The following is a 12,484-nucleotide window of genomic DNA, read 5'->3' as shown; positions in this document are numbered from 1 at the left end:
ATTTTTTACTTGGGTAGGAACTTGGAAAGGAAAGGAAAGCGGGTATTTTCACGCCAGGAAATTGTTTTTACTGCTTCAGGCTTGTGAAGGCTACTGACACTGAAGCGCCACTCATGCCAGGGCAGTAGCAGTAAAAAAGGCATATAGTGAACTATACACTGACACCATGGCGCGTAATCAGCGCCTCAAACTGTGACTCCGCCCCCAACCGGGGGAAGTTGTGATTTGCGCTCGTTCACTGCAATGCAATTTGCGGCATTTTCAAAACAATATTGAGCAGAGTAGCGATTATCAAACGTATTTGCAATGCCATACGTTGAAAGATCTGTTGCCCGTGGACAAGGCACGCCACCTCCGCAAGTTAGATAGCATCGGCATAGATGTTTGTCCGTATGTGATTAAGGATTGGACCAAGTTGCATTGGCAGCCATAGACATTTTTTACCCCAGGCTAAAACCGGATGTGACGTTTTTGGGCGTTCCTGTCTAGCGTGGTGTCAGTGTATAGCAACTACTTTATTGAAGAGCACTCTCCATTGGTCACTGCTACTGTGAAAATGATCAAATAATATGATATCCTGCTATGGTGGCTTCCCCAATCAACTAGAGGAATCAGACTCATACATTTCCTGACACAATCTCCAGGAACACAGGACTTATATAGGCTCCAAGAACTGGGACGAGCAATGGCTGACAAGACCCAGTGGAAAGACATCTAAGATCTGGAAGGCAGTTGAAGGATGATGATGATGAAAAAAGGCCATCCTATCTTAATTGGCTCACTAATGACGTGATTCATCAGGTCACATCATCTGTGAAGGTCATGATTCCACAATCAACACCACGGCTTCCCAGTCAGCGAAATGATTTGTAGTGTACAGCAGACACATCACTTTGTACAAAAGACGAGAGGGTGTCGCTTTGTACAGTTATTATAGAGCGGTGTTGAAGACATGTTTCTACAAGCAGTGTGAATAGCTTGTAGATCTGCTATTTTTGTGTGCAACACCGTCATACAACGAAGTATAAATTGGGCATAGCCTTCAAATCCTGTTTGATGCCAGAGCTGCGTGCAGTCCTCCTCTCCCAAGATATCACCGCTAGATAATCACGGGCAGTGGAAGTGGAACTAGACCTCACTACCAATATATTACAACTAAGTAATCGCTTCAATCTCTAGCCAATGTTTGTGTTCAGTTCACACAAACCTGGAAAGCTGGACATAGGAGGGGCCCCTCAAAAATAATAAAATAAATCATAGCTTCAAATTGACATATTTGTTGTTCAGTTGGACCCACCAGTTTTAATGCATTATGTCTTATAGAGCAGGGGTTCTCAACCTGTGGGTCGCGACCCCTCGGGGGGTCGCCAAACTATTTTGGGGGGTCCCCAAATCATTAAAAAGAAAAAAAAGAAAAGCCATTTTAACTGAATGGCTGGAAAATGTAAATGAAGAGTTTACATATAGTACACATAGTACATGCATACACCTTCCCTAATGATTATATATGGTTTCAGTAATTATTTATGGTGTATTGTCTCTATTATTAAGGTTATTGTAGCAGTCAATTTATATTGGGGGTCAGGAGTGGGCGGGGCGGGGGTCCCGAGACGTTGCCAAAGCATTTTCGGGGGTTGAGAACCCCTGTTATAGAGTATAATGTCTTGCAGAAAACAGCATTGAAAAAACAGGCCTGAAAGGTTCACTTCTGTGGACTTTAACATTACACTATAGCTACTGTACATGTTTAAGTAATTATTTCATATTTACATGTCGATTTCAGCTCTGACATATATTTCACTCATGCTTTAATATGTGAATAGTTCAAGAGTCTGCCTGTGCTATTAACTCATTTTGGATAAAAAAAAAAGAAAAAAAGAGATTGTCCTAAATACATCTCATCTTTTCTGAAATGGGACTCTGAACCCTACCACACCCGGTCAAGTAATTTCCCCAAATTCAAGGTACCAAGTTAACTTTGAACTTGGTAGATCTGCTTTTAGCTTCTGTGGCCCTAATACATGGAATGACCAGCAAACGACATTCAAATTCACCACATTGGTACCCTTGAGTCGTTTTAAAACCTTGGTGAGTATACAGACCCCCACAATATGTAACTGTTTTGAAATTTGTCTTAGCTTTTTATTTGTAAACCTATGTAATTCACATGTATACCTTTTGTTTTTTTCTTTTCCTGATCTTCTGATGTATTGTGATGTTTTTCTATGATATTGTATTACTCGACGACACTGAAAATGAGTTTAATTACTCAGTGTAATTTCAAGAATAAACAAAACTTGAATGAATGTTAAGGAAGCCAGTGATTTGCATTTTTTGAGGGAAGGGCTATGGGCATTCCACACTTGGGTGGCAGTGCTGTAGAAGGAGAATATAGCCGTCATACGACAAAGTATAAATCAGGCATATCCTTCCGATCCTGTGTGTCCCCAGAGCTGTGTGCTGTCCTCTCCCAAGGCAAGCCAGATCAATACCAGCATCTCCAGGTAATCCCCCCCTATCTTCCAGGACAGTGTTAACACTCACACAGCCTGTAATAAACCATTTGGGATCAATACAACACCGGCTCTACACAAAACACTTCCACTGCTAATCAGAGGAAGCTAATGCGATGAAATATGGAGCCCAGACGGTTGTGCTCTGATCTCTCAACTTCTCGTGATACGAACATACTGTACAAATGGGGATGGACTTCTATAGTATAAGGCTGGCACGGATCATATAAATGCATTAATGTAAATGGATTGCCATACAGGTGCAAGTTAGCCCGAGCAGGTGGCCAAATAGAGATACAGTACACTGAAATTAATGTAGATGAGAAATATACTTTATTATCTTGAAGGGAAATCAAGGCGTTACAACAAGCATGTGATTAAAAAAAATCACACCCACGTGAAGTGAGGGGCGCTTTGTGTTACCACAAATTTACGTCATATTTGGCGGACATTTGACCAAATTTCTCCTTTCATTGTCAATGGCAAATGCAAATATGAGACGTGTGGGGATAATTTCTTCTTTCATTGTCAATAGCAAATATTGAGACATGTGGGGACAAGACTTACATCATATATTTGGCAGACATTTGACCTAATTTCTCCTTTCATTGTCAATGGCAAATATAGAGAGGTGTGGGGACAAAAGGTGTATATAGGAGGGGCTAGCGCCCCTCAAAAAATCACACTTGTGTGAAGTGAGGGACGCCCACTGTGGCTGCCACATCACGGCTTAAAGCAAACATTAAAAATCCATAGACTTGGCTGCCACATGACGTCACGAGTGGGGGCCTGAGTTTTTGGGTAGTGCATGAATAAAACATACATTAAAAGTTCATATAGTTGGCTGTTACATGACGTCATTTCTGAAAGCCAGATGTTGGAGGGGCTAGCGCCCCTCAATAAATAACATACCAGGAAAACAGAAACACAACAGACACAGCTGGACATGGACATAATCACACAAGACTAGCAGGGCCACCACAGGACCATGGAGAGAGTTAAGACTAGCAGGGCCCTCACAGGACCATGGAGAGAGTTAAGACTAGCAGGGCCATCACAGGACCATGGAGAGAGTTAAGACTAGCAGGGCCATCACAGGACCATGGAGAGAGTTAAGACTAGCAGGGCCATCACAGGACCATGGAGAGAGTTAAGACTAGCAGGGCCACCACAGGACCATGGAGAGAGTTAAGACTAGCAGGGCCCTCACAGGACCATAGAGAGAGTTAAGACTAGCAGGGCCATCACAGGACCATGGAGAGACTAGCAGGGCCACCACAGGACCATGGAGAGAGTTAAGACTAGCAGGGCCATCACAGGACCATGGAGAGAGTTAAGACTAGCAGGGCCATCACAGGACCATGGAGAGAGTTAGACTAGCAGGGCCGGGCCCAGGCGGTGGCGTAACCGTCTGGGCACCCGACTGGTAATCCAGTCGCAGTGTGCCGCGGGTTCGACTCCCGAGCCCGACACGGCCTTTACTGCATGTCTTCCCCCATCTCTCTCCCGTTTCCTGTCAGCCTACTGTCTGTCCCTTCAAAAAACCAATAAAAGGCGTAAGCCGCAAAAAAATATCTTAAAAAAAAAAAAAAGACTAGCAGGGCCATCACAGGACCATGGAGAGAGTTAAGACTAGCAGGGCCACCACAGGGCCATGGAGAGAGTTCTTATGCATGCCAGGCTGATGGCAGTTGGTATGAAAGAGTCTGTATCGCTCAGAATGCATATTCGGGGGGGAAGTGAGCCTTTGGCTGAAGTTGCTCACCCATCCTGCATCTGGCCATAGAGTACTCAACTATTCAGTAATATTTAGTAATATGCAACCACATATATTTTGTAACAATAGCTTGTTAGATTGCTCAAAAAGAAACCATGCACAGCATGTGTCTGTTGGCCTCCTAAATTTGGAAGAGGAGTCAGGACTTGAGCAATTTTCCATCAAGCACACAAAGCACCCAATAGGGGGCAGCAGCGCCTGATCCTTCCATGTCCCCTTTCAGTGTTTGTTAATCATGCAAAGCCTTGGCCCTAATAAATCATGTGCCTGAAACGTCTGTGCAGATTTTGTTAGATTTTATTGCAGTTTAATCAGCCCAATGAATGTTTTAATAGGCTGATATTTCAGAGTGCGAATGGCAATCCAGTGATAAATTGTTGTTGGGTGAGCTGGCCCCCCACCCCTCCCCCCTATTTGCCTTCTCATTGCAGAAATATCTGTGACTGGATTAATTGCATGTTATTTGGGATATCTTGTGCTATGTAGAATAAGTTTGTCTTCAGAAAACCCAATTAGTCACTGTTCCCTGGTTTTGTAAAACACTGTTTATATAGGCCTACACAACAAACAATAGATATTTTGAACCCACATGAACTTCTGTTCTTCCTGCATTGATTGATTGATTGATTGAAGTATTTACAGTTTGCAGAATTACAGTATATTTCAAGCACAACTCAATACAAAAACTGTTAACTGTGAGTGGACGACACCATAAAGCATTACACTTGTTTACAAGAGGGTCCACCATTTTCAATTCATCATAACATTTAGAGACGTACAAATATACACTTCTATATAGCCAAGAACAGGAAATCATAAAGGGGGTAAAAGGGGGGAAAACATAAACAGTGAGGGGGAAAAGGGGTGGGTGGTCAGTTTCGAATTGCAGCCGTACGTAGGTGCCCTTTGAGAGCGGTTTTGAGGGAGTCAATTCACATGTCTAAATGACAGTTGGTAGGGCGTTCCACATTTTTGTGGCATGGGAGCGAAATTAATTTAGTCCCTTGTTTGCGCCTTGTTTGTGCCGAATCTGCATCCCAAACTAGAAATGTTTCTGGTTGCCTGCCTACCCAGGATTGTGTCGTCTACGGTCGGGGGTGCATGCAGCCATTAGGACACAACGATACTGTGGGGGAAAAATATGGTTTGTACGACAGATACAGTATAACTGTGTTTGTGGTGCCCCCTTGGCAGAAGTGAAAGTGGTTTTGAGGGTGCGCTCTATGGCCCCTCATGCGATTCCAATTTGGGTATGATTCGATGTTGCCATCCAACGTCATCATGCTGTTAGATTCATCACCATGTTTTCTTACAAAAACGGTCCTATTGAAAGTTCTTACACACTTGTGTGAAGTGAGGGGCACCCACTGTGGCTGCCACATAACGTCTCTGCTTAAAGCAAACATTAAATGTCCATAGGCCGCCACATGACGTTCCGAGTGGGGGTCCTGTTTCTTTGGACGGCATGCTTAAAACTCTTTAATGCCACGTCTATGTACGTTCCCTGCCACAATATTTAAATGGATTTAAAAATCCAGCTATCATGGAATTCTATGAGTGCGACCATCTTGTTTCCGGTCCGTGGCTGTTTAGCTATAGCACCCGGGTGCTAACCAGATGATAATGAAGATGGCGATCTTTCTAAATGAACAAAAACCTAAAAAGTCATCAAAGTCGTCTTTGGCAGCGAGCGTGCCCACAAATCTTTGAAGGCAATTGCAAGCAACGGTTGTTAACTGAGTCAAGACCATTAGTGGGGGCGTCACATCTCAGCAACAAACAATGCATCTGTGGTGCTCCCTATGGGCGGAAGTGAAACAGATTTTGGCTCTTATAGAGGGCGCTCAATGTGTTCTAAAATAAAGGTTGATGTAAGGGAGGCACTAGCGGCTAGAGGAAAGGCCATAGGAAACCAACCTCAGTCGGGTTCATCCTCTGGGTCTGGGAGGCATGAATGTGCTCTGCAAGTTCCACGGCAATCCGCCCATTAGATTTGGAGATATCATGTGTGCGAAATTGTGATATCATGAAGTGGAAATTATGGCCTTAAATAGCGCTGTAAGAAAAGACCATGGGTTCACAAACATCAGTAGGGCCACAACAAGGCATTTAGCAGACGCTCTTAATCCAGAGTGAAAATATATGCATGGCAATACATCACCACCAGTGCCCACTGGCCAGTGAATTCCACAGCTTTTTTCAAGATATAATATGTTATAGATGTAAAGTAGTGGATAGACAGACAGAGGAACCGACGCACCTGTCGGGGCTAAAAACAACATTGTTTTAGGATGGGATTATGCTAATTGTATTCATCACTAGTACCTTGGGTTCCTCTGGTTCAACTAATGTAAATTGTGGCAAAATGGTTTACCTTATAACAAAGGCAGTGCATAATTAGCAGTCAGTATAATTTTCCTTCTTCTCTAACACACCTATCCCCATTTTATCATGTCATTGTTTTCCCTTCCACATGGTCTAATTCATCAGGTTGGGCTCCACCCAATATACACCTGGGTGGGTGTCCCTCACACCATTTAACATGTTTCTACTTTTTACCCCTCTTCTCCTCCCTATCGGTATCGCTCTGTGGATCTCTCCATTTGTCACCCCCCCATCCCTCTCTCCCATCATCTTAATCTACCCCATTTTCCATCTCTCCTCCCCGCTTTCATCCTCATCCAGCATGTTTCTCGTTTGACCTTCAGTTCCCTAGCTTCATCATCCTCTCCTGACCCTGTGTTTTCCTCCCCCGTTTTCCCGACCATAATATAGTAATGGAATGCAAAATCAACATGACTGTGTGACATTTTGCACACACAAAATAATAGGCTCTCACCCATGCATGTGTTGCTCTCTCGACCACCTTGCACCGCTAGCAATGATGTACGACGGGTGGTATGACAATCTTAATAAGGACATGGATGAGAGAACGGAGGAGGCCGGGGGCTGTAATTAAAGACCAAGGGGTCCCTGTGAATAAGTAGGGGGATGTGGGGTGTAAAACGGTGGCTATCCTCATGCTGAAACAATAAATCAACCTGCCCCTTTAGCCACCCTTTCTACCATCTCACAATACACCATTCACCCACCCACCCTTCCGAAAAAGCAATTCCGTCATGTCTTGTTAGCTCATTCGTCTTCATCAGCACCAGTGGGAGGGTTCGGACCACATCTCCTCTCCCCCCTCCCCCCAACCCTGCCCCCTCCCATTCTGCTCTCTGCCTCCCTCCTCCCTACGCTAGGCCCCATTGATCAAAGCAGAACCATCTATTGGATCAGCATGGGCATGGGTGTCATTTTATTCTCCAACACACACACACACACACACACACACACACACACACACACACACACACACACACACACACACACACACACACACATATACACGCGCGCGCGCATGCACGCGCGCGCACACACACACACACACACACACACACACACACACACACACACACACACACACACACACACACACACACACACACACACACACACACACACACACAGATAGAGAGAGAATCACATTCATAATCAGTGTACAGCACTAGCAACAAGCAGAGGCAACAACAGTAAAAGCAATCAGGATTTGCTCATGCGGGTAGAGATCATATGCAGTAGCACTATTAATGAAGACACTGTGCACACACACATGCATACTCACCGGATGCTGATGGCATTTGTAGCCAATTAAAGTATGAGTAATTAATTAGACATTTCCTATAAGGCTTATTAATGTGTTAATTTGCAGTCATGTAAATCAAAATGTTAATATCACTGCCTTCCCCTAATCAGGTTTACATTGCATTTGATTGTTCAACTGCCTGTTGATTTATGGATAATTCATTATAGATATTTCGTGGACAGTGTAGAAGGAAATCAGTCTAAAAATAATACTGTATAGTGTGTGTGTGTGTGTGTGTGTGTGTGTGTGTGTGTGTGTGTGTGTGTGTGTGTGCGTGCGTGCGTGCATCTTTTTTATGTTTAATAGACTTCCACCCCTTGCCATCCATTCCAACCAAGGGGCCAGTGAGGCGCTCCAACGTTGAAGCTCTGGGCCCTAGTGGTAAGAGGAGGGACTACAGACGGACCCGTGGATTCATGACCGGGAAACCCCGTGCAGCTGTGCTTTAACATTGAGCGCTCGGTTGCACTTCCGCATTTGCCAACCAAAATTTGGTTGGCAAATGCGGAAGTAGACGTTTTGAGACGGTCCTTCCGGGTGCTTCAAAACGCCACTGAGCAACTTCAACTGACATGAATAGCGGAGGGGGCGGAGCTTCCCGCCAGATCAGTCTCTATCCTTTTATATACTCTATGATTCCAACTCATCCACACATGGTTCTCCTACTGTACCTACAGTATGTTGTCCTATGTTTGTCATGATAGGAATGGCAAGTAGCACAATACATGAAGACTAATACAAAGAAAACGGGTATAAATAAATGTATACAGTAATAAAGGTTGGACATAATATACTTTAATATTGTTCAATAGACAAATAAACATATAGAAATATATTTTACAAGGTCACCTATAGTTATTGTGAGAGCTTGAGAGTGTAAAATGTGCACACACCAGTCATGTGAATGAGCATGCCAACTGCTATTTTGCATGTATGAATCACACATCAGCTTGTGACTGCAACTTGTTCCTGTTCGCAGATGACTCGGCACTGCTGGTCTCGGACAGGAACAAACTGCAGGTTGAAAAGGCCCTCAGCTCTGAACTCGGTAGAATCTGCACCTGGCTCGCTGATAACAAACTATCTTTACACCTGGGAAAAACTGAATCCATTCTCTTTGGCTCTAATAGTAATCTCAGCAAGGCAAATGGCTTCTTGGTTAGAGTGGGTGACAATGTTATCACACGTAAAGATGAAATTACCTACCTAGGTTCCATCCTGGAGGCTAATCTTTCCGGTGATAAAATGGCCACCAACGTAATCAAAAAGGTCAACCATAGAACAAGATTCCTTTACAGGATCTCCTCACTGGTCAACAAAAACACCTTGAAGACCTTAACAGGAGCCCTTGTACAGGGTTTCTTTGACTATGCATGCACCTCCTGGTACCACAGCACCTCAAAGGCCCTTAAAACCAGGCTCCAGACTTCCCAAAACAAATTGGTCAGGCTCCTACTTGACCTCGCCCCCCGAACCCACCTCACCCCTGCCCACTTCGACAGGCTGGAATGGCTTAGGGTCGACGACAGAGTACAGCATCTTGCAATGGGTCTGGTCCACAAGATTCGATACAACACCAAGATACCCATGTACCTGTCTAGATACTTCCTTAATGTTAACGAAGTCCACACCCACAACACCAGAGGGAGTGCAACGAACCATGTACAACCCAGATTCGGCACAAACAAGGGACTAAATTATTTTCGCTCCTATGCCACCAAAATGTGGAACGCCCTACCAACTGTCATTAAGACATGCGAATCCCTTGACTCCTTCAAAACCGCTCTCAAAGGGCACCTACGGACGGCTGCAATTCGAAACTGGCCCCTGTAAAATCGGAATCCCTCAAACACGAACGCAAGGACAACACAAGAGAAGGTCGCGGCCACACAGCCAACTCAAGGTATGGCCACTGAGCCGACTTGGGGACCCAACGCAAGGGCAACACAAGAGACGGTCACGGCCACACAGCCAACTCAAGGTACGGCCACGGAGCCGACTTGGGGACCCAACACAAGGACAACACAAGAGACGGTCACGGCCACACAGCCAACTCAAGGTACGGCCACGGAGCCGACTTGGGGACCCAACGCAGCTCCTCCAAGGAAAACAAACAAATTAACGGAGCTGAACGTGAATCCCCCCCACCGCCCACCCCTTTTTTCCCTCACTGTATATGTTTCTTTTCCCTTTTTACCTCCTTTATGATGAATTCCTGTTCTGTCTATAGAAGTGTCTATTTGTACGTCTCTAAATGTTTTGATGATTTGAACATGGTGGACCCTATTGGAAACAAGTGTAATGCTTAATTGGGTCGTCCACTCACAGTTAACAGCCTTTGTATTGAGTTTGTGCTTGAAATGTACTGTAATTCTGCAAACTGTTAATACATTCTTCAATCAATAAAAAAAAAACACCTTTCTATTTCAATGTATTCTTTGTTTCAAGCTCCTCTGATACTAAAATTTGGCAAAATTTCACCAGAATCCTCCCCACCTCCCAACTGTTTACTGCATGCACATTTTATAGTTTTCTTTTTGATTACTACTCGTTTATATGATGTTTTTGCATATTTGTGTGTATTATTGCTTGTCTTTACATATTACAATGAATTGAATACACACAACTCCAATGGAAACAAGCCATAGTGCTTTTGTGGGTTTATCCTTGCTTTTAGCGTCCTATATGGAACTGTACTTCTGCGCTTTCAATCAATCAATCAATCAATCAATCAATCAATCAATCAATCAATCAATCAATCAATATACAGTATATATATGAAGCTGTTTGTTTACAGGAAACATCTCACATCTCCACCAGTAATGCAATGCTGTATACCTGTGTACATGTTAACCAGCTCAGTGACCTGGGGTTAGAGTGTCTGCCCTGAGACGGAGAGGTCAGGGTGTCATACAGTACCAAAGACTCTTGTACATCATGTCCAGGGAGTGTACTTGTACTTGTAGCTGCCTCACACTACAGAAACAGGAGGTATATGCTCCTGCCCTATGGGCCTCATGGCTCGGCAAGGCTTACTCACCTGTGTACATGTGTTCCAAAAAGAGTTCCCTATCACAACCACCTCATCTAGGTGGTCCAATGATGAAAGTTGTGTAACTGCTGTCTCCAGCAAGAGTTTAACTCTAGGTGGCTTCCCTTTCCATATAAACTGTTTTCAATGAGTTCATAATGATCACAAGTGTAATGCAACTGGTAGCATTACACTTGTTGATATTACACGGACAATGTTCATATTAAGTCTCTGGCCATAAACAAGAGCTGTGCCAATTCCTCCTAATGGAATCTTCTCTATAGTATTTGTTTTCTTGCTATCCTGTATAATCTGTAATCCAGTCCTGAGTACCGTTGTCATGTAAACCTACTTGAAAGTGCTGTACAGTAAGTGATTATTTTACTGAACACTCAATCATTATGATTGGAACATATTATACATATTATACAATTGATTCAAATCAAGTGGCTGGTAATTAAAATAACTTTGATTGGATTAATAGAAATTTAGACTACATAGGCTGCCGCTAAATCATTCAGCATTACTCCTCTATAATGGCGATTTAGCTGGTGCGCAACTGCGCACGCGCTCACACACACACACACACACACACACACACACACACACACACACACACACACACACACACACACACACACACACACACACACACACACACACACACACACACACACACACACACACAACACACACACACACACACACACACACACACACACACACACACACACACACTCCATGAGTAAGTTCAGAGCAGACTTGTCCATCAGCGCTTCCCCTATCACACAGCGACCCGGAAGCTGATTGACAGCTGTCAGTCCAACAGATGAGAGTTGACTGGTCAGGTCATACTGGGTACCAGCGGGAACGCCAGTGTCATTACGGAGGGACATGTTGAGAGGAGGATACAAATAGACAGCATTTGACCTGGTCTACACTCTATAGCTCTGTCCCACACCACAGGGACCCACTGGTCTCAGACAGAGATGAGAGCTCCAGCCTAAAGCATATATGTGTATGTATCAAGACATTTTAAAATTGTGTGAGAGAGAGAGAGAGAGAGAGAGAGAGAGAGAGAGAGAGGAGAGAGAGAGAGAGAGAGAGAGAGAGAGAGAGATAGAGAGAGAGAGAGAGAGAGAGGTGGATGTAGGCAAATCTGGGACCAAATAAATTAAGCACTAAAATAGGAGCAGAATGCACCTCACGTCTGCCTTAACTGGATGCATGGGAACAAGTGAAAAGGAAAGGAGAGAAATCAAAGGAGACACGATACGAGTGTGCATCTAAATGGCTGCAGGCAGGTATAGGTCTATACCACAAGCTGCTTTTCTTAAAATAAGACCATAGAGTTTGCTAATGGTCACTGCAGAGGCGTAAATGAAAGAGAGAGAAACGGAGAAAAAGAGAGGGATTAGAAAGCATATCTGAGAACGTGTCAAAAACTGACAGCTACAGTACATACAGCACTTTAC

Source organism: Electrona antarctica (genome assembly GCF_951216825.1).
Source record: "Electrona antarctica genome assembly, chromosome: 9".
Classification (NCBI taxonomy): Eukaryota; Metazoa; Chordata; class Actinopteri; order Myctophiformes; family Myctophidae; genus Electrona; species Electrona antarctica.
The sequence above is the reverse complement of the archived record's forward strand: the minus strand, read 5'-3'. Positions refer to the sequence as shown.